Source organism: Tamandua tetradactyla, chromosome 3, assembly GCF_023851605.1.
Source record: "Tamandua tetradactyla isolate mTamTet1 chromosome 3, mTamTet1.pri, whole genome shotgun sequence".
NCBI classification, from domain to species: domain Eukaryota; kingdom Metazoa; phylum Chordata; class Mammalia; order Pilosa; family Myrmecophagidae; genus Tamandua; species Tamandua tetradactyla.
This window is the reverse complement of record NC_135329.1, coordinates 33,916,601-33,940,452: the sequence shown is the minus strand read 5'-3', so window position 1 is coordinate 33,940,452 and position 23,852 is coordinate 33,916,601. Positions and strand designations below refer to the sequence as shown.

The window sequence follows — 23,852 nt, the reverse complement described above, 5'->3', positions numbered from 1 at the left end:
CCTTCTTCAGTAAGCACCTCAGCTAGCCCTGGTTCTAGCCGATACGCTAGTGCCTGCATGGGTTCAAATCCCACTACCAGTACCAAAATCTCTCTTAATTTGCCAGGCTGCTGAAAGCAATATACCACAAAATGGGTTGGCTCTTAACAATGGAATTTATTAACTTACAAAATAATTAGCTTACAGTTTTGAAGCCATGAAAATGTCCAAATCCAGGCGTTGTCAAGATGATGCTTTCTTTTCAAAAGCTGGCTGCTGGTCATCCAGACTCCTCTGTCTAATGTCATTGTGGTTTGAAGGAGTTTGTACCCAAGAAAAGGCCATGTTCTTTTGATCCATTCCTATGGGTGCAAACTTATTGTGGGTAGGAACTTTTGGTTAGGTTATTTCAATTGAGATATGACCCAGCCCATTCAAGGTTTGTCTTTATTCTTTTACTGGAATCTTTTATAAGAGGATAAGATCTCAGAATGATGCCCCAAAGAAGTTGAGAGTCAAGGACACATCCATGAAGCTCAAAGAGGAAGTAGCTAAAGCCAAAAGTTGAAAGCATTAGATCCCAGGAAAGGACTAGCAGACACTAGCCATATGCCTTCCAATGTGATAGTGCTGCCCTGGATGCCAGCAGTCTTTCTTCAGAGAAGATATCATCTTGCTGATGCCTTAATTTGGACATTTTTTTCTAGCATAAGAACTGTAAATTTGTAAGCTAATATATCTCCATTGTAAAAGCAAACCCATTTCTTGCATATTGCATTCCAGCAGCAGCTTTAGCAAACTGAAATACATGGCAAGGCACATGGTGGCAACTGTTGCTCTCCCTCTTCTCTTTTGGGTTTTGTTGCTTTCAGTTTCTAGCTCCTGTGGCTTTCTCTCTCTGTATTCATCCTGCTTATAAAGGACTCCATAAGGAAGTTGAAGACCCAGCCTGAGCCAAGCCTTAGCTGAAGTAACCTCATGAAAACCTACTTACAAATGGTTTAACCCCACAGGAATGGATTAGCTTTAAGAATATGATTTTCAAGGGTATACGCAGTGTTCTAGTTTGCCAGCTGCTGGAATGCAACATACCAGAAATGGAACAGTTTTTTAAATGGGGAATTTAATAAGTTGCTAGTTTACAGTTCCAAGGCTATGGAAATATCCAAATTAAAACAAGTCTATGGAAATGTCTTTTCTAAGGAATCCAGGGAAACATACCTTGGTTCAAGAAGGCTGATGACTTTCAGGATTTCTCTCTCAACTGGAAAGGCGCATGGCAAACATGGTAATGTCTGCTAGCTTTCTTTCTAGGCTTCTTGTTTCATAAATTTCCCAGGGGCATATTCCTTCTTTATCTCCAAAGGTTTCTGGTTGCATGGGCTCTGGCTCTCGTCATTCTCGTGACTCTGCTCTGTTTCTCTCCTGTTTTGCTCAAGCTTTCTCCAAAATGCTTCCTCTTTTAAAGGACTCCAGTAAACTAATAAGACCAACCTGGAATGGGTGGAGTCACATCTCCCTCTAACAAAAGGTTACTACCCACAAGTGGGTGAGTCATATCTCTGTGGAAATAACCTAATCAAGTTTCCAACCTATATTACTGAATAGGGATTAAAATAAATGGTTGCTCCCATAAGACTGATTAGGATTAAAACACAGCTTTTTCTAGGGCACATAAATCCTTTCAAACCATCACCTGCAGTTCCAAACCTCTGGACTCCCAAAAGACATGTTCTTTCCATACGCAAACACTCTAACTTCTGTACCCAAAAAGGCATGCTCTTTCCATATGAAAATACATTCATCCCATCACAGTATCCAAAAAGCCTTAAATCATTTGGGCAACAATAAGTACAAAGTGTCATCAAAATCAGTTATAAGTTTATCCTAGGGCACAATTCCCCTCAGTTTGTGAACCTCTGAAATCTAGAGAACAAGTTATCTGCTTCTAATATACAAATGATGGGAAGTCATAGGAGAAACATTCCCATTCCCACAGGGAGAAACTGGAAGGGAAGATAGGGGTTTGGGTCCCAAACAATTCAAAAACCTTTCAGGGTATATATTCCATTAGATTTCAAGATCTGAGAGTCATCTATGGAATGATGGTTTGTCCTCCAGCCTCATGGAGCAGCAATCCTACCCTTTCCAAGGGCTTGCCTGTGGCCATGCTTTCCCAAACACTGGCGGGGGCGGGGAAGGCTCCAACATCTTCAAGCATTGGGGTGATGGTCAGGCTCTTGGCTATACCGTTGTCAATCTTTAGGATATGGGCGGACTCTAGGCTCCACCCTAGTCAAGCCTCAAGGTAGTGACCAGACTCTCCACATTCCCCAGGCAATGGGTAGTAACACTCTTCCTGAACATTGGGGTGAAATGTCTGCTGTCTCCAACTGCTGTGACATACTCACCCTTTCCACACACGTGGGTGTGCTCACTGTCTTGGTCCAAGAAGATGTCTTCAGTCCAGATCTCAGCTTCCATGGTTTGGCCTTTGAAGTAATTTTTCCCCCAATCTGTCTCTTTTATGTCCCTTTTAGGCCAGGTTGGCAATGGTCCCATTCATACAGATTTCACAAAAAACTCATCAGTTTTGCATATAGTACACAGGGATCCAAACCATTAGGCAAAAGAACTTTCCCCAAATCCTTTCTATATAACTGCATTTCCAGTCTTGACTTGTGCTGAAATGGTTGACTGGTTCCATGTTCAGTTAAACCCTCACATACGCTATTCTCTGGGGACTTGCTTTCCAGAAACTCAGAAGTTTCCAAACCATCATTTTCTGATTTCTTTGTGCCCAGGAGTTCAGTTCACAGCTAACTTCTTTCATATGGCATTTTACTATGTACTGCAAGGGAAAACCATCTAGTGCTTTCCATACTGAGTTTGGAAATCTCAGCTAAATACCCAAGCTTGTCACTTTCTAATTCTGCTTTCCACCTGACCCCAGGACTCAATTTTATGAAGTTCTTTGCTACTTCAAAACAAGGATCACCTATCTCCCAGTTTGCAATAACACCTTCATCATTTCTGTTCAAAGCTTCATTGGAAGTACCTTTTGCATCCATATTTCTACCAACAATGTCTTCAAAGCAATCTAGGTTTTTTCTCTCAAGCACCTCAGAGTTCTTTCTGCCTTTACTCATTGCCCAATTACATGGCCTTTTTAAAACATTTTTGGTATTTGCAATAATAGCACCCAACTCTTCTGGTATCAAAATCTGGTATCTCTTCTGGTATCAAACCAGGCTGCTGTGCTGGTTTGAAAGGATTTATGTACCCTAGAAAAGCCATGTTTTAATCCTAATCCCATTTTATAAAGATAGCCATTTCTTCTAATCCCTATCTCAATGGAGATGTGACTCAATCAAGTGTGGGTATTGAGCTTGATTAGGTAGAGACGTGTCTTCACCCATTCCAGGTGGGTCTTGATTACCTTACTGGAATATTTTAAAAGAGGAAGCATTTTGGAGAAAGCTTCAGAATGATATAGCCATGAGAAGCAGAGAGTCCACCAGCCAGAGACCATTTGGAGATGAAGAAGGAAAATGCCTCTTGGGGAGCTTCATGAAACAAGAAGCTAGAAGAGAAAGCTAGCAGACTTCACCATGTGCCCTTCCACTTGAAAGAGAAACCCTGAACTTCATTGGCCTTCTTGAACCAAGGTATCTTTCCCTGGATACCTTAGATAGGGCATTTCTGTGGACTTGTTTTCATTGGGATATTTTCTGGCCTTCGAACTGTAAACTAACAACCTATTAAATTCCCCTTTTTAAAAGCCATTCCATTTCTGAGTATATTGCTTTCCAGCAGCTAGCAAACTAGAACAGCTGCTGAAAACAATATACCAAGAAATGGGTTGGCTTTTAACAATGGGGATTTATTAGCTTACAAGCCTATAGTTTTGAGGCTGTGAAAATGCCCAAATCAAGGCATCATCAAGATGATGCTTTCTTCCTGAACACTGGCTGCCAGTGATCCTGGCACATCCTCTGTCACATGCTGGCATCTGCTGGTCTCTTCCTGGTTTCATTGGTTTCACCTCCTTGCTTCCATGGCTTTCTCTCTCTTTATTCATCACATTTATAAAGGACCCTAGTAAGAATGTCAAGACCCACCTTGGGCCACTCCTTAACTGAAGAAAACTCATGAAAAACTAATTACAATAGGTTTACACCTAAAGGAATGAATTATCTTTAAGTGTAATGACATTTCTGGGGTACATATGATTTCAAACCACCACAATTTCTTTGAATATTCTCTCTGGCCCTCTCTTCTCTTTCTGGGACTCTTAGAATGTACATATTTGTATGCATGAAGGTATCCCTGACTCTGTTCACTTTCTTCACTCTTTATTCTTTTTGTTCCTCAGACTGAATGATTTACATTGTCCTTTCTTCAAGTTCACTGACTTTTGTTTCTGCCAGCTCCAATCTGCAATAGAATATTTCTAAGGAATATTTAATTTCAGTTATTCTGTTCCTTAATACCTGTATTTCTGTTTCTTTCATTTTAATAATTTATGTCTTTTTGCTGAAATACTTATTTTGTTTATATATAATTCTCCTGACATCCTTTTAGTTCTTTGTCATGTTTTCCTTTAGCTCTTTGAGTATATTTAGGACCATTTATTTAAGGACTTTGTATGCTGTATCTCAAAGCTTGTTTTTTAATTGATGCTTTCTGCTGATTATCTTGTTCCTATGGATGGGCTATCATTTCAAAAATGGACTTAAAGTTTTTTGTTGCTTATTGGACATTTTAGTATTTATTGTGGTGACTCTGGGATTAAGCTTCTGAGGTTCCTTAAGTTTTCGTTCATTTAGTGATGTGGCAGACATTCCTTGAATGTCAAGAGCTAACAAAAACAATCAAAGAAGCAAACTCAAAAACCATCTTTCACAGCCTTTGCTGAATATCTCTGTATGGTCTAGTATCTTCCTTAAGAACTTTGCCCTCCTACCTGAACCTGAAAAATAACCTGAGGCAACAGCACAGGGTCTTCTGTCTTTTATGAGTTTGCATCCTTTTCTGGACCAAGCATTTATGGTCTTGGGAATTCCCCATTTGCAAAGATCTGAATATCTCCTCTTTTCCCTGTGAAATAATATTTCCTTTAAGTCTTAAATCCAATAATTTTTTGCCTCGGCTGCTTCAGTTTAATTGTTTCTTTTATCAACTTAGCTGTCTGCAACTTGCCTCTGGGTACTGGGCAAGCAATTATTATGTCAAGTCAGAGATAAAGTTCTTGGTTCAATCTTTAGACTTTCACCTGGTAGACTGACAGAGACATACATGCACCACAGGATGAGAATAGAGGTTACCGTGCTCCCTCAGGACCTGAGGCAATGGATGCATCCTGAGAGCATAGGCTGGCAGGACACATGAACCAGATAGGGGTTAGGGAGTGGCCAGCAAGAGAGCCACATAGTTTTCCTACCATTTTAAATTTGCCTTTTTCTTGATTCAGTGCTTGCCTTGTACTGCAACCCTTTAGCTGTTTTACAGAGCTCTGAGAATTATGGCTTGACAGTATTGACTAGTTGTTCAAAGATTCTGAGGGGAGTGAAATCATGGGACATTGCACTCCACCAGCCTGGTCAACCAGAAGATCACAGGTCTCTATTCCAAATAAGTCCTAAGATTTCTGGGTCTGTCATTACCCCAGATTGCCCTGTAATCGGATCTTTTCAGTAGTTCTCCAGGAGTTTTCATTAACTTTCTTTTATAAGGTGGCATGATGGAAGGTATTCTATTTAAAGCAACTATTCTTCCATCTCTGATTCATTAAGGGATAAGTTTTAAGATGAAAAAGTCTATAATATGAGGAGGGCTGGGAGATAACATAGAATAGATGAAACATCCTTTTTTGTATAAGTCCTCCTGTGGAATCTTTAAAATATCAAGTGGAAATTGTAAAGTTTAAAATGTCTATAACAAATATCATAATAGGATTATTATAACATAATAAAGATTAACAGGAGATTGGCTACTGCAGACAAAAGGATTTGAAAATTAGAATACAGTTCAATGGAAGATTTCTAATTGAAGCACAGAAATAACATATATGGAAGTTAGGATAAAATATGTGGGGGCATAGGGAAGCACACACACACATATAATTCTATAGCCAAGAAGACAGGAAGCAGAGAAGGGACAACAGTGATACTTGAGAGGATAATGACAGAAAGATAATAATGATTAATGAAATACATCAACCCATATTTTCAAAAAGCTCTGCAAAATACAAGTAGGATACATACAAAGAAAATAACACCGAAATTTATCTCATAAAACCACTTTTGCTTTCTAGTCTCCATATTGGAGTTGGTAGGTAGAACACAGTTCATGTACCAATTTCATAAGAGTTAATAGGATGAACTTCATAAAAATAATTAGCTTCAGTGTTTTAAAATAATATATTTTCTCTTTTTTGTCCCTTATGCTAATGTAACCTGATGGAATTAGTATAATATTCTTCATAAGTTAAATCATAAGTTAACTGAAGTTTAGCAGGTTAGAATAAGGTATTTAAGATGACCTGGTTGGAAAGCAGTCCACAAATGCCCCCAAACACTGGGGTTATCTTATACTTTAATATGTAAATAAAAGAACTCTAGCTCCTATTCCTTATATGCAAGAAAATATCCAAATATTTCTCAGGATTATCAAGTAGTGCTTATATTTACAATACTTTTTTGCAGACTCCTACTTACAGCTTTTCCATAATTTTATTTGGCCACACCCCCTCAGTTCCTGCTGGCAGCTAGCTTCTTCTTTCATAAAGCTTTGCACCAAGCATGACTAAAGACTTCCCCAATCTTCTTAAAGTCCACAATCACAAAGCCATTGACTGAGACAAGGTTTTGTGAAAATTTGAGGATAATGGCAAGTTGAATACTGTGCAGAAGAGTTAAACATAAAATTAGTGATCAGAGCACACTCTTTGTAGATTTCCTGCCAATCTTGGCTGTTAATTTCTTCAGGCTGTGGCCTGCCTTTATTTTATAGGTACACCCTCTCCTTTCAGAACCCAAATTTCCTTTAGTTCTTAATGTCTGAGGTCCTTGTCACTTCCATCCCTGTAGAAAAACAAAATTCTTTTCATTTCAAGAAATGTAGCTCTACTAAAATCTTACTTGATTTCATCACTAGTTACATGTGTGTGCAGGCATCTTGCCTTTCAGGACCAAAGCCTACTACAGTGTTTTCCTAAGTGAAAGAGGGTTTTTCTTTAAGGGAATTTTTTAATCCCCCTAGAACACAGAAATGTGTGAATAAACTCCTTTATTTACTGAAACTTCACCTCATGTATACAATAACAGGTGTGTGTGGCTGGGCACAAGGAAAGTAAAACAGAAATTATTAATAAAACAATAAATTAGGGCAGTGTGATGGTGGCTCAGTGGCAGAGTTCTCCCTACCATGCAGAAGACCCAGGTTCGATTCCCGGTGCCTGCCCATGCCAAAAAGAAGAAAAAAAGAAAAGAACAACAACAATAAATTATCATAAGTAAATTATTAAATAAACACAGGATTTGACAGGATAAGGATTAGGTTGAAGTGAATGAGTCGAATTTGTGCAAGTACAGGATAAGATCCTTTCTTTATTTTAAATCCTGGCATTTTGTTTATCATGGGGTTTTTTTCATTGATATTGATTATTAAAATAACGCACCATATTATTTACCATGAATCCTGAGTTCTTTGGCATTTCCTAAAAGTTTGTGCCACATGAAGCTAAGCCTAAGAGTCACTTCCTGAAAACCTCTTTTCTTGCTCATATGTGACCTCTTGCTCTATTCCAAACTCTGCAAACAAACTCACTACCCTCCCCTCTAGTGGGACATGGCTCCCAGGGGTGTAAGTCTCCCTGGCAATGTGGAACATCACTCCCAAGGATGAGCTCCGTCCTGGGATCATGAGATAGACAATAACTTCTTGACTAAATGGGGGAAGAGAAATGAAACAAAATAAAATTTCAGTGGCCAAGAGAGTTCAAATAGAGTTGAGAAGTCATTCTGGAGGCTACTCTTATACAAGCTTCAGCCAGATTATTGCAAGTATGCCAAGCCCCAACCAACAGTATTACTGAAAACCCTAAAGAATACCTTGGGTTCTATCTAAAGCACTATAAAAAGTTAACTTGTTCAGTTTGTCTTTACAGAAACTTTAAGCCTCCAAATGACTCCCATGCTAGATAAGCACTGAAACCCAGAGGTACCAGGCATTCCAAGAACATCAACCAGTTTCATGTCTCTACCTCACAATGTCGGCACCTCTTTTCAGCACAAAGACGTTAGAATTGTCATTGCCCAGATATCCCTGAAGATTGAGAGAATGATTAAATGAGAGGGAGGAGGTGTAACAGAGAAGTTAAAATTTAACAAGTGATTACGACTACTTGACTCATTATATAGGTATTTCTTTTTAGTTTCTAGTGTATTAGAATAGCCGGTAGAAAATGCCTGAAATTGTTGAACTGCAATCAGTAGCCCTGATCTTTGATAATGTTTGTTTAACTATATAGCTTTTATCTTGTGACCATTTGATTGTAAAAACCTTGTGACTGACATCTCCTTTATTCAGTATATAGGCAGATAAGTAATAAATTTTAAAAATGCATAAAAAGACAATACATAAATGAATGAGCATGGCTGTGTTTCCACAAAACTTTGTTTATGGACACCGGGGAAAAAAGTTCGTGCCAGAAATGAGTGCCTTGCTTGTCTCACCCTAGTCCTGTTCCTGGTATCTGATGTATTTCAACAAGTAAAAACATTTATACAGATACAACATTCCTACTCGAACAAGGTCTGTTTCCCTTTTGTACTCTGGAGACTCTAAGTAACCTGAGGGATTATTTTAGAACTAAGGGCATTTACTGAGAGGGAAATTATAAGTCCATCAACTGATGAATTTACGTAAAGAAACCCAGAGAACATCTTACATGTACAGGATATAACAATGGAGTTCCTGATTTAACTACCAACTCTCCCAAGGAAGAAAGAACAGGTCATTCTCTCTCTCCTTACTGTCAATAGTCTATTTATGACGTTTTTCAATAGTCTATTTATGATTTTTTTCCCATCTTTCTGGGTCCCATGCTCCATTGTCTTCATTTAATGATGTCTTTCAAAAGGGTTTGTTTTTCTAGAGCCTTTACTTGAATCCTGCTATATTCACATGTAGAGCATCCCTTTGTTCAACTCAACTTTGCAATTTAATTATAATTTATTGAGCAATATCTCCCATCTGTGACCAGTACATAAAATGAATCAAATAAAGCTCACAACCATAGAGATCTTAAAGTTAAATAGAAAATTAAAAATTTACTCAGTGTGTTCACCATGCGTGACTTAGTAAGAGGCATGGACCCCCAAATATTGAGCCATTGGTCAAATAGTGGAGGAAGAGATTGCTTTCTTTTGTGTCTTGGTCATGGTTTCCTGGAGGAATTCATTGTTTTATGAATTGAGACCTGAAGAATGAGGCACATTTTTAGGGACAGTATGAGGGAAGAAACAGGGAGCAGAAAAAACTAAGGCACACACTACAGGAAAGCACAGGGAGTAATTGACAAAATCAAGGGACCCAAAGGGAATTGATCATGATTAACCTGAAAAGTACATTCAAGTCCCACATTGGACGCTCTGACTGTTAATAAGAAGAGCTTAGAAGGATAACCACAAGCATGTTGGATATTGATCTTTGTGCAACAAACACCATGTAACACAATTACTAGAAGTCAAAGTCTTTGATTTTGAACAAAATGATTTAATTTGGTCTAAATTTTATATAGCTTTCTCAAGTGAGCAGTTTCTGACTCCACATTTGTCACAGCTGTTCCCTGGCCTCCTCTTTTCTCTTATTTGCAGCACAGCGTTCCTTGAAAGCCACAGCTACCAACCCGTCTCAGAGGTGAAATGCATCTCTTCTGCACACATATGCCTCCATTATTAAAGCAGCTAACACTGCTTCCTCTACCTTTAGCAAAACCTAAAAAAGAAAGGAAAAGGCAATATAGGGTCAGAAGTCAAAGCATCATGGCAGAAAAACAATCTGTGCCAAATCTGCATCAGTATCACTCTTAAGTAAATCCCCAGGGAGTTGTTTCTTTTCCATGGCTGGGTTATTTGATTATAGTATTATGACACAAGTCTAGATTATTTGGATCTAATTTTGTGACAGAGAACCTTGTACTGCTCAGATTCAATTGGATACTTATTTTCCTAGAATCAGAATGTTAAAGGCTCTGATCAGTAGCTGAGAGTCTTAGTTTTCCTGATGGGGGCAGGTGGGAACTTGAAAAGGGACCCATGAAATTCAGCCCCACCCCAAGAAATTAGCCCTGTAGCTACTAACTAGTGCTTTTTTTTTTTTTTTTATACATGGGCAGGCACCGGAAATCGAACCTGGGTCCTCGGGCATGGCAGGCAAGCATTCTTACCTGCTGAGCCACCATGGCCCACCCTAGTGCTTGTTTTTATCTTTTTAATTTCTGAATCATTTCACTGGTTAAGTATTTGAGTTGAGATAGGAGGAAAAGTTACAGCTAAAGATAGGAAGTAGTTAATGAGAATTTAATACGTAAAGTGGCTAACGACTGAAAAGAAAAATAACAGAAAAAAACTTTTGGAATATTCTAATATCTGAACCCTGATCTCAGTCTCACATTTTCTTTAGCCTTTCCTTCATTGCTTCCTCCTGGCATTTCAGCCTTCCTTCTTCTATTTCTTCCTTCTCTCTTAAACGGTTTTGTTTCAGTCTTGCCTGCCTACCTGCCTTTTAAAAAAATGATTTGAGTTCATTATCTCTGGTCTTATCCTCATATTCTTTTTTTCACCCTTGTTCATGTCCCCACTCCTCCTTGCCTTCTTTCACCACTTTTGTACTATTTCCATAATGTCAATGATGAAATAAAGGTTATGAACCCCATTTTAAAAATGTTGCTTTCTATGACCTTTTAAAATCAACTTTGAATATAGAATAGCCATTGGCTTTTTTTCTCAAGAGCCTTTTTCTGAAAAGAAGAAAGAAGAAGGTTTAGGACAATAGTTCCCTAAGTATGGACTGTGTCTTATCTATCTTTAGGATTCTTGAAGTCGCCCAGAGATGCCCCATTTAAAGTATAAAGTTCTATAAACTAGCATTTTACACTTCTCTCCTTGGACTAAATCAACTTTCTTGCTTTCATTGAAAAAAAAACAGTCATAACAGCTATGACCTATAGATAGTAATCTTGGCATGAACAACAGTGAAGAGAACAGATTGAAAAAATATTTAACCCCTTCAGATTGGCCTAGAAAAGGCTATAAATTGTACATTAAGATCCTAAAACTCCTTCCAAGTTGAAGGAAATGCTGCCTGGTTTTCATAAGTAATTCATACATCCTACTTAGTCTAAAAATATCCCTAGAAGAGAGAAGGAAAGATAGAAGAAAGAGAGAAAGAAAGAAAAGACTATATCCTATCCTTTCCATTTTTCCTGAAGGTCCTATCTGCCCTGGACCTTCTTACCTAGAAGAGTCACCAGGAAAATGCAGAGAAATGAGAAGAGAAGATAATGGATCCTCATGGCTGCAGATGGTGAGCGTAACAACAAGCAGACTGGAGAGGACTTTGAGCTTGATCACTTTATACAGGTTCTAGGCAAATGGTTACAGGTAGAATTCAGTATTTCCAGCAACTCTAATAACTACACAGTGATTAAAATGGAACACTTTGCTTGTTTGCCATACAAATGGCCCTCAGGGTACAAAACACACCCAGTCACCCATACACAATTTAAGATATGCGAAAACACCCCCAAAAAACCTATCCTCCTGCCTTTGGGACCAGAAACTTATCATGTCTTGCTCAGTTCAGGCAATGGCGTGTGGACTGGGGAGAGGGGGTCTAGGCCAATCTCCATACGGCAAGTGCTGCAGAGGCATGGCCTGTGGCCTGAGCCCAGATGCCTGCTTGGCGGAGCATTACATCTTCCACTTATTTTTTTTTCCTCAGAGATAAGAGACAGTCTCAGGTCAAACTGAGAGCCAACTCAGAACAGCCCAGGGCATGTTCAGTTCCTGGTTATCAAACAAGAACAGCTCAAACTTCATGTTCCTAGAGGAAGTCTTGATTTTTCACAGCACAAAGAGAGCTTTTGGGTGCAGAGGGAAGAAAGATGAGATGGGCCACGTTTCACAGGCAGAAGACTCTGTACTCCCTGGGTTATGAAAGGATGGGCAAATTCATATAAAATGTCTCTCAAACTTTGACACTACCAAAAGGGGGCATGCAAAACACAGGGTCAATTTTGATGAGAGAGAGATAAGCAAAGTAATATGACAATGCAGAAAGAAGTAGAATTTAGTCATGTTTTTTTTCATCTCTTCATTTAACATGTCGTGATTTAAAGAACCATGGATCAAGGCAAGGCCGAAATGTTTTTGAAAGAAAACATCAGATGATGATATTGGGTGGAGTAAGAGTTTTCATAGGAAGAGGTTTCTAATGAGGTGTGTAAGAGAAGGGTTAGGGTGCCACAGGGCATTCTATACAAGCTCCCATCAGTGGCTCAAGGTGTAGTCATCAGTGGACCATATACCTGTGAAGACTTTTATTTTCCCATGTGTGGCTTTAAGTATGCATTGAGGAGCATGTTTCATTCAATCAAAGGCTATTTCTTTGGGGCCAAGTAAGCATTCAGAAAAATTGAATAAGGAAGAAACAGACTACTCTCCCAAATTTAGTTAATTCTTGAAAAACTTTTGGTCTTCATCTCACCTTTTGAGACTAAGAGATAAATATGACACTTAACCCCAATTATCTCAGTCTGCATCTCTCAAAAATAAGGAAATGTTAACACATAAATCACAATATCATTTACACACATTAAAAACTATAATTCCTTAATATTATTTAGTATCTAGATAATATTTGCATTTCCCCAATTGTTCCAAACATGTGTTTTAAGTTGTTCATATTTTTCCTAGTTCATTCTCAATCTACATCTACAATTAAATATTCTTAAGTAAATTACACTTTGGTAAGGGGTTCTAATTAAATATTCTTAAGTAAATTACACTTTGGTAAGGGGTTCTATTTGGTTTAGAGGTTGAAATAGATTAGAGATTACCATCTTTTTCATGTTTGGTATCAATCCCAAATTGTACTGGCTTATGCCTGCCTGAAATTATTATTCTAACAGGACTACATTACCATTTATAAATTCATCCAATAGAAGAGTGTGTTTTTGTTCTGCTGTTGTGTTTCATTCATCCTTAGGGAACAATCTGTGATGCTTAATTTCATATGTATACTTGACTAGGTTATGGTGTCCATTTATTTGATCAAAAGGCACTATTACTTTGAGGGTATTTTGTGGATTTAAGTCAGTTGTTTGCATCTATGGTGGATTGCATCTACTAGCAACAAAAGAGATTGCTGTCAGTAATGAGAAGAATCTCATCATCTAATCAGTTGGAGGCCTTAAAAGGAGAAATGAAGATTTCAGCAGTCAGAAAGGAAAATTTCTATCTCTACTTTGGCCTGCCAAACTCCCCTAGGGACTTCATCATCACCTTCATCAGCATTTACAATTTGTGGCTTCTCTTAGGGAATTCAATATCATTATTGATTTCCGAATTTGTAGCCTAATTGGGACTTGCCTATAATTAGGACATAATTAGCACTTGCCAATCCCAATGGTTGCTTGAGATAATTCCTATAACAAATCAAATATATGTGTTTATATATGTGTGTGTGTGTATGCATATATCCTGCTGTTTCTGGTTTTCTAGAAAATTCTGATAATACACCACCAATAACATTTTTTGGATAAGTTTGACTTGCCTAGATCCCAGTAAATCTGTGAAAGCTCTATAAAATGATGATGCAAAATTGACTTGTAATCTGAGAATCACTATAAAATGTGTCACCCTTATGTCCTTGGGGGAGAATAACGAAAGGAGTAGTTCTTAGTAGCATGGCTGCCTGAGTGATCCTTCAGAGGAATTCATGTTGCCACTGTTTCTTTTCCTTTGGGGTGGTCTAGGTGTGACTCAGACTTTCTCCTTTGCTGCTGTGTTCATCTTTGTGAGAAGGCTTATTTGATAAAGGCCACTGGAAAGACACTTTACATCCATCAAATGTAGAGTTCTTAATTTGCCTCACAAGGGAGATAAACGCCATTGCAACCATGGGGAGTTTGCAAAGGCTCAAAGCCAAGCAAAGCTCTGTGTAAGACGGTCATCGTCAAGCCTAGTCTTGAGAGGTAGCCACATGGGTGTGTTTCTTAAAATGAAGATAAATGCTGTGCTTACAATCTCCTTACCTATAGCTAGGTTGGCTATTGGTGCTGATTCTCTGTGGCTCAGTTTCTCAGACATGAATGAGATGTTCCATTCCAACATGTACACTTCCTGAGAAGCAAAGTTTTCCACATATATGATTTTAGAAAACAAGGTTTCTCAGCATTCTGATTTGATATTAATTAACAAAAGCAATGTTTATTGAGGCTCACCTTGCAGCCAGGGCTGGCTTTGTGGGCTATGACCTGTGTGATCACACAGGGGCTTGCTCTCAGAAGGGACCTGTATGTGGTTTCATGCTTTGTTGTCACAGTTCAAGTCTAAACACTTGGTTCCAGTAAATGTGACTTTATTTGGAAATAGAATCTTTGAAGAGGTAATCAGTTAATATGAGTCTAATGTGGGTTATGGTGGGTCCTAATGCAATATGACTGATGTCCTTAAAAGATAGGGAGAGGACACAGCAGGAAAACACTGGGGAGAAGGCCATGCTAAGATGGTTGAGGCAGAGTGATGTGTCTATAAGCCAAGGAATACCAAGGATTGTTGGCAAACCTCCAGAAACTAGAAAAAGCAAGGAAAGATCCATATCTATAGGTTTATGTGGGTGCATGATCATACTAACACCTAAACTTGGACTGATACCCTTCAGAACTGTGTGAAAACAAATTTCTGTGTTTCAGAAGTTTGTGATGCTTTGCTACAGCAAGCCTGGAAAACTAATGCATGTCACCAACTTGAAATCTTTAGTAATTTTCTCTTTGCAATAAATTTCTGTGTTTTTAAATTACCCGGCTGTGATGCGTTGTTATAGCAACCCCTGTGAAACGAATGGATGCCACCATCTTGAAATGTTTAGTAACTTTTTCTTTGAACTTATGCTTTTTATAAGTGGAGTCCAATGGAAAATGGAGCATGCACATGAGCAGCAGGAAAATGGCTGGCAATAGGGTGCACTTGCCAGGCTCTAGGCCCAAGGCACGAGGGCAGCATGAGTGGGGAGCAGTTAGCCTGGATGTCCAGCATGCTTGCCTAGTAGAGTTGTGGCATAGGAGGGTGCTGAGGGGCAACTGCATGGACTATTCGACCCAGACTGGTGGTGGCAGTGCCAGTAACAGCAGCAGAGGCAGCATTCATGGTGTCAGGGGCTGCAGCCTTGGGAGAAAGAAGGATCTTGGCATGGGTTCAGTGGCAATAGCTCATTTGACAACCAGTCAGCCTGTCCCTCTTCAGTGCATGTCCCTGTGGCAATTGCACAAAGATTATCTCTCCAGCCAGCATCAGGACAGGGACTGTCAGCATCTGGCCGACAACTTTATCAGTAAATTATTGCAAAATAAATGTGTACACATGCACGTTGAGTAAAAACATTTCAGGGAGTTCTTAAAATTTTTCAAAGATTTAGAATTCTTCAAACAGTTATTCACAGGCTTAGAAGTGGAAATTACATTTAAAGATAGTCCCATTCAACAGAGAAAAATACTATTTTTATATGGATATTTAAATGAACTGGATATTAATGAGGAGAACAGTTTTTAAATTAATGTTTATTTTAATGACGTTTAAGCAGTTTTAGGGTGCATAAGCAGGAGTTTGACTTACATACAAATCATGAAGCCATGTTTCTTATATGATCTCCATATTACAGGAAATGTCAAAATTGCTTTTATCTGGCACTTCATTTACTGGATTTATCCAGTAAATCCAGCACCCTGTTCTATAACCTTCTACTCAAGGTTCTAATCAATATTATTGATTATCCAAGATAGTTAAAAGATGTGAATTTAATGGAGGTCTTGAGACTAGATGTTCTCCCGGCTGGCTTATGCTTTACCTCTGTCAGCTGTCAAAAAGATGCCGCAAGATTTTTTCAGCAACCCATAAATCTCCCTTCTTTTCTATCCTGTATTTTAAGCACTATCTTATGAGATTGTTGTTTTTGTTTTGTTTTATATTTATTTGGCTGGCAGCCATTTCTTTTCACTGAATGCACTTGTTTCTATCTGAAATCCAGTTGGGGACTGTTGTGTGCTGAAATGAAGTTAATGATTTTGAATCCCCAAAACATGTAAACATGTTGACCGCAAAATAGAATGTAAAGAAATTAAGAAAAAACATGTTTTATTAAAAGTGAAAACCAGACATTTATGTGAAGAAATGATATGGACTGGCTTAATGCCAACCAAATGGGCACAATTTTTAAAAATATCCAGGGCAGGGGCTGCTTCAGTGAGCCTCAGGTTGAGGCAGATTAACCTGGAGCCTCTGGCTCCCAGCTTCCATATCCATGCAACGAGATTTGCTGCCATTCTCACTGACATGATGAGATCAGACCAGAGCCTCCTACCTTTGGGTTTGCACCCTACACTAAGAGCTATGTCGGGCCTGCCTCCCTAGTCTGCTTGTTAAGGTAGCACCTGACTCAAATACCCTCCTTCTTTAAATGTACTGTGTGCCTTGACCTGGTTATGGTGCTTTGGCCATGATGGGAACTCTCAATTAAGTAAGCCAATAAATTGCACTGAACATTCAATCTATAAATGGGTTGGACCCTGCTTCCAAGTGCTAAGTTTACTTTCAATTTCTATCTGCTTTTAGTTTGTTACAACTATTTTTACAGCATGGGACAGAAGAGACAGCACCTTAGTCACATCATCATGTGTGGTCTTGGACTCCCTCCTCAGAGGAGAATTATGTGGGGAGTCCAGGCAATGTAGAGGACTCCATATCATGGCATTTGTCATCATATGGATTAAGGCCAAATTATTTGTGGTAGCTTGTTATGGTTACTTGGGGGATCTTGGCTGGGATCAACCTCATTTTTATTAGAAATATGTTTCTCAATTTTCAGTAAATTATTACAAAATAAATGTGTACACACGCGCATTGTGAGAAAGCACTTGCTTCCCCCCAGGGTCAGTGTCTTCTGGCTGGCTGACAGTCTTTGAGATTCCTTGGCTTTCTGTCACTTGACAATGCACTTGGAAGCATCTTCTCCTTTTTCTGGCAGGTTCCATTGACTTCTAGGTTCTCTGGGTGCATTCCTTCTCTTCTATCTCTGTGTTCAGTTTCCTTTGCTTATAAGGACTTCAGCCATATTGGATTAAGGCCCATTCTCATAAAAAGTTGGGCACACCATAACTAATAACACCTACACTAGTCATATTTACACATATGGGTTCACATCAACAGGATCAGGGTTGGAGCTTTGCATTGTGAGGGCTAGGATTCACTTCCCAACAATATCCTTTGTTAAATTTGTTCCAAGATATTTGATTCTTTCAGTTACTATTGTAAACGCAATTTTTTAAATCCTTTTTTTCTCTTTTTTTATTTCTTTTTTGTTTGTTTATTTTTGTTTTTTGTTTATTTTGTAGACACAATTTTTATTTCACTTTTCAGATTGTTCATTACTAGTGTATAGAAACTACTAGTTTTTGCAAGTTGATCTTATACCTCACCACTTTGTTGAATTCATTTGTTGGCTCTAGTGACATTCTTGTAGAGTTTTCAGAATTTTCTATGTATAGAATTATGTTATCTGCAAATAGTGGAAGTTTTACTTCTTCCTTTTCAATTTGGGATGCCTTTTATTTCTTGCCTAACTGCTCTAGTTGGAACATTCACAACAATGCTGAATAGTAGCGGTGACTGTAGGCATCCTTCTCTCATTTCTGAACTCTGATCTTTCACCATTGAGTATGATAATAGCTGTGGGTTTTCATATCTGCCCTTTATCATGTTGATGGAGTTCCTTTCTCTTTCTAGTTTACTGTGTTTCTATCAGCAAGGGATGCTAGGTTTTGCCAAGTACCTTTCCTGCTTCATTGAGATGACTATGTAGTTTTCTTTCTACCTCTTTCTATTAATGTGGTATATCACAATGATTGATTTTGTTATGTTGAATCACCCTTGCATTCCAGGGATAAATCCTACCGGATTGTGGTAGATGATCTTTTTAATGTGCTGTTGGATCCTGTTAGCTAGTACATTGTTGCTGATTTTTGCATCTATATTTATGAGGGATTGGGTTATCTAATTTATTAGTATACAATTATTCACAATATTCTCTTACAATTCTTCTAATTTCTGTGGGGTCATTAGTAATCTTCCCAATTCATCTCTTATTTTAGTTACATCTGTCCTCTCTCTTTTTCTTTGACAGTCTAGCTAAAGGATTGTCAATTTTATTGATCTTTTCAAAGAAACAAATTTTGGTTTCATTGATTCTCATTATTTTTATCTATGCTGTATTTTAATTACTTTGCTTTAATTTTTGTTATTTCCATTCATTCTAGTTTGCTAGCTGCTGGAATGCAATACACCAGAGACAGACTAGCTTTCAATAAAAGGGGATTTATTTAGTTAACACATAGTTCTTCAGAGGAATGGCAGCTAACTTTCAACTGAAGTTCCTTCTTACATGGGAAGGCACAGGGCGATCTCTGGTGACCTTCTCTCCAGGCCCCTCGGTTCCAACAACTTTCCCCAGGGTGATTCCTTTCTGCATCTCCAAAGGCCTGGACTGAGCTGCGAGTGCTGAGATGAGGTATGCTGAGCTGCTTAGGCTGTGCTACATTGAGCTATCTCATTTAAGCATACAGCCAATTAAATCAAACATCATTCATTGCAGCAGGCACACCTCCTAGCTGACTGCAGATGTAATCAACAACAGATGAGTTTCACATACCATTGGCTCATGTCCACAGCAACAGAACTTGGCACCTTCACCTGGCCAAGTTGACACCTGAACCTAACTACCACACCGTGTTTCTGCCTTTCTTTTTTGGTTTAGTTTGCTATTATTTTTCTTATTCTTTCAGGTGGAAGGTTAGGTAACTGATTCAGATAATCTTTACAAATGTAAGCAATTAAAGCTATAAATTTCCCTAAGCACTGACTTTGTTTTGGTATATTGTTTTCAATTTTATTCATCAAGATATTTCCTAATTTTCCTTGAGATTTCTTCTTTGATTTTTTAAGTGTTGTTAAATGTGTAATATTTGCATATTTTAAAGTTTTCTCTCTATTATCGATATCTAGGTTCATTCCGTTGTGGGCAGAAAAGATACTATGTATGATTTCAACCTTTTAAAATTCATTGAGAATTGTTTTATTATCTAACATTTGGTCTATCCTAGAGAATGATACATATGCACTAAAAAAGAAGCCGTCTGCTCTTGTTGGGTGTAGTGTTCTATATAAATCAGTTATATTTACTTAGTTTATAGTATTTTTCAAGTCTTCTATTTCTTTTTCAATCTTCTACTAGATGTGCTAGCCATAAATGAAAATGTTATATTGATGTCTCCGAGTATTAATTAGAACTGGCCATTACTCCTTTCAAATCTGTCAATATTTGTTTCATATATTTTGGAGCTCTGTCATTAGGTGCACATACATTTATAATCGTTACATCTTCTCTATTAATTGACTTTTCATCAATATATAGTGTCCTTTTCTCCCCTTTGGCAGCTTTTTGCTTAAAGTCTATTTTATCAGATATTAGTGTAGGCACCTAGCTCTCTTTTGCTATTTGCATGGAATATTTTTTTCCCATCCTTTCACATTCAAACTACTCATGTCATTCAATTTAAGGTAGTCTTTTGCAAACAGCCAATAGTTGAATTATGCTTTCTTATCCATTCTGCCAACTTGGCCTTTTGACCTGAACATTTATTCCATTTGGAGTTCAAGTAACTAATGATAATGCAGTACACTTGCTATTTGGTTTTTGTAAGTCTTATACCTTTTGTATTTTTCAGTTCTTCCATTACTACCTAGTTTTGTATTTAGTTGACCTTTTCTAGTGAGTCATTTTTTGCTCCTTTATCCTTTCCTTCTGCATATACTTTTGTTTGTGGTCGCTATAGAGCTTAAATTTGACATCTAAACCTAACATTCTCACTTCTTTTGAAAGTAACTTAACTTTTTATTCATTTGCAATTTCGATCCTGTAAGAGGTAAAAAATAAAGTTACAAAACAGAGGTACTGTAGTTATGAAATTTGTAATTACTCATGTAGTTACCTTTACTGGAGATCTTTATTTATGCTGCTTCAATCTGCTGCTTAGTGTCCTATCCTTTCAATCTGAAAAATTACCTTTAGCATTGCTTGTAGGGCAGGCTTAGTGTCCAAATCCCTCCAGTTTTGTTTGAGAATATTCGAGTCTTTCACTGAGCTTGATGAATTTTCTACCATTATTTCTTCAAAGAGTCTCTCTGGCCTTTTCTTCTGGGACTCTCATAATGTGTATATTTGAATGTGTGGTGATTTCCCACAGGTCCTTAGGCTTCAGTCACTTTTCTTCTTTCTTTTTTCTTTCTGTTACTCAGACTTAATGATTTCAATTGTGTTCTCTTCAAGCACACTGATCCTTTCTTCTGCAAGCCCCATTATACTACGGTACTATAGAATCTTTTTAAAGAATTTTTATTTTAGTCACTGTGGTCTTTAACACCAATATTTCTGTTTGGTATATTTTTATAATTTCTATCTCTTTATTGAAATGCTTGTTTAATTCATACATAATTTTCTGACATGCTTTAGCTTTTTGTTCATGTTTCCTTTAGCTCTTTGAACACATTTAAGACTATTTGTTTTTTAATATTTCTATGCTGTGTCCAAAGTCTTGTTTTCTTGCTTGCTTGTTTCTGATGTTTTACTCATTCCTCTTTCTTTATAATCCTTGTAACCTTTTTTGCACACTGTGTATTTTAATATTTTAATGCATTGACACTAGAATTTAGTTCCTGAGGTGTCTATTCCTTAAAATTGCATCCAGTTAGTGAAATGACATGGATTTCCTTGAGTGCCCAGAGCTAACAAAATCAATAAAAAAACTAAAAAAATGTCTTTCCCAGTCTTTGTAGATTGTCTCTGTGATGACTGATGCTCTCCTTCAGACCTTAGCCCTCCTACCAATGAAAATGAAAAGCCATCCAAGGTGAAAGTGCAGCGACAGGACCACTCCAGTATTTTCTGAAAATGTTTCCTTTCCTGACCATGTTATAATGGTACAACATTTGGAATTTTCCCTTTTACATGGATTCTAATACCCCCCTACCCCCCCCCCCCCCTTTTCCCTATGAAACAGTCTTTCCCTCCAATCTGGGCACTACTATATGCCTTAAGGTTAATAATCTTTTGTCCTAGGGACTGTGGTTTGATTGTTTCTTAAATTGATTTATACTCTGCAAGCTGCTTTTGGGTGCAGGGCAAGTTCTGTTATGGCAAGCCAGACATAAGTGTCCCGATTCAGTCTTCAGGTTGCCACCAGATAGGTTGTCATAGACATACACGCTCATTTGCATAGAGAAGTTACTCTGCTACCTCTGGAATGGGACAAGGGACCCACACTGAGAGCACACGTTGGCACCACAGTAAGTAGGGTAAGGAGAGAGGGAGTGTACAACACGGGTGCCATGGGTTTTTGTACCATTTTTGGATAGACTTTTTTGTGATGGGTGCTTTCCCTATTACTGCAATACTCTAAATGTTTTCCAGAACTCTGAGAAAGATGACTTGCTAGTTTTTGCTAAATATGCAAAAATTCTGTAGGGGATGGGATTATAGAGTTTCTTACTCTACCATCTTGGTTGACTGTAAGACCACAAGTCTCTATTTAAAATAGGTGGTTTTTCTGGGTGTGTTATAACCCAAAAATTGTCCTGTAAATGAGATATTCTTTAATTTCTCTAGGAGTTTTCATTACCTTTCTTTAATCGGGTAATTCAACTGAAAGAATTCTCTTTAAATCAACTTATCCTCCATATGTATTCATTAAGGGACAATTTTAAGATGAATAATCTATTATCCCAGGAGTACTGTTAATGTTTGGAATAACTGAAACATCCATTTTTGTATAGATTCTCCTGTGAAATCTGAAAAATATCAAGTGGAAGTTCTATAATTTAAAATATAGTATCTGAAATAAAATTCACAAGAGAACAATATAATAAGAAATTGACTACAACAGTTGAATGGATCTGAGAATTAGAATGCAGATGAGTGAAAATTTCTGAATTGAAGCGCAGAAATAAAATAATAAGAAATACAGAAAATAGTATAAAGCGTGTGGGGTTAAAATGAAAAGGTGGTATATATTATATATATAATATATAATATTATATATTATATAATATATAATATTATATATAATATATAATATTATATATATAATATATAATATTATATATATAATATAAATATTATATTGCAAGGGGAAGAATAGACAAAGAAAGAATAGCAGTGATACATGAGGGGATAATGAATGAAGATATTAAAATCTAATAAAAGACATCAACCCAAATTTTTGAAAAGTTCAGCAAAACATAAACAGGAGATACACAGAGAAAAATACACCTGAAATTAGTTTTAAAAATCTGTCTTAATTTCAAGTCTCATTTGGTTTAGACATGGGAAAGAACACAGATCATGTACCATTTTTGTAAGAATCAAAGAGATAAACACAACAAAAATAAATGATGAGCTGAAATGTTTAAAGATATCTTTTTCCTTTCCCCCTCATGACACTTCAGCATGATGGGATGAGTAGTTTTCTTAAGTCGTGATTTAACTGAAGATTAGAGGGTATTTTGGTTTGCTAAAGCTGCTGGAATGCAATATAAGAGAAATGGAATGGCTTTTAAAAAGGAAATTTGGTAAGTTACAAATTTACAGTTTTAAGGCCATAAATATATTCAAACTAAGGCATTCAGAGAGAGATACCTTGGTTCAAGGAAGGCCAGTCTGGGAAGGCATGTGGCTGGCATCCACTGGTGTTTGTTCCTGGTTCACTGCTTCCACCTTCTGATGCCAGTGGTTTCCTCTCTAAGCATCTGTGGATCTTCACTTGGTTCACTTAGTTCCCCCGGCACACAGCTCTGGGTTCTGGCTTACTTTGGCATCTCGTGGGAAGGCACGTGGCAACGTCTGCTGAGCTCTGCCTGTGTCTGGGCATCTGTTCTCTCTGTCGGCTCTCTAAGCATCACCAAACATCTATGTCTCTGTCAGCTCTGAAACAACTAACTGCTCTCCAAGCATCTGTATTTGAGGTTTCTCCAAAATGTTTCCCCTTTTAATGTACTCTAGTAAAATAATCAAGATGCATCTTCAATGGGGGGAGTCACATCTCCATCTACTCAAAAGTAGATGATTGGGTGTGTCACATCACCAAGGAAGTAATCTAACCAAAAGTCACACCCACAAATGGGTATGTCCCATCTCCATCAAAACAATCTAATCAAAGTTTCCCACCCTAAACAATAAACAATAGGTCTGCCCCCATATGACTGGATCAGGATTAAAACATGGCTTTTCTGGGGTGCATAATAGTTTCAAACTGGCACAGAGAGTAAGAATAATATATTTAAGTTGCTTTGGTTGGAAAGTAGTCCTCAACCACTCTTAACTTGGAGTCATGCTGTACTTCAATATCCAAATGAAAGTTATAGCTCCTACCCCACATAAATGCAAGCAAATATCTAAATTTTTCTCAAGATTCCCAAATAGCACTTATACTTCACATGGCTTTTTTCAGAGTCCTATTTAACAGCTTCTATATAATACTA

General features: G+C 37.7%; 1 long non-coding RNA gene across 2 annotated transcripts in view; it reads left to right on the top strand.

Moving 5' to 3' along the window:
• The window catches only part of LOC143676016 (uncharacterized), a 43,141-nt gene that overhangs the window by 7,429 nt on the left and 11,860 nt on the right, over positions 1-23,852 (top strand). For both annotated transcript variants that reach the window (XR_013171758.1, XR_013171757.1), the window contains one exon: positions 11,477-11,571. This is a non-coding gene — a long non-coding RNA (uncharacterized LOC143676016). The remainder of the gene's footprint in view (positions 1-11,476; positions 11,572-23,852) is intronic.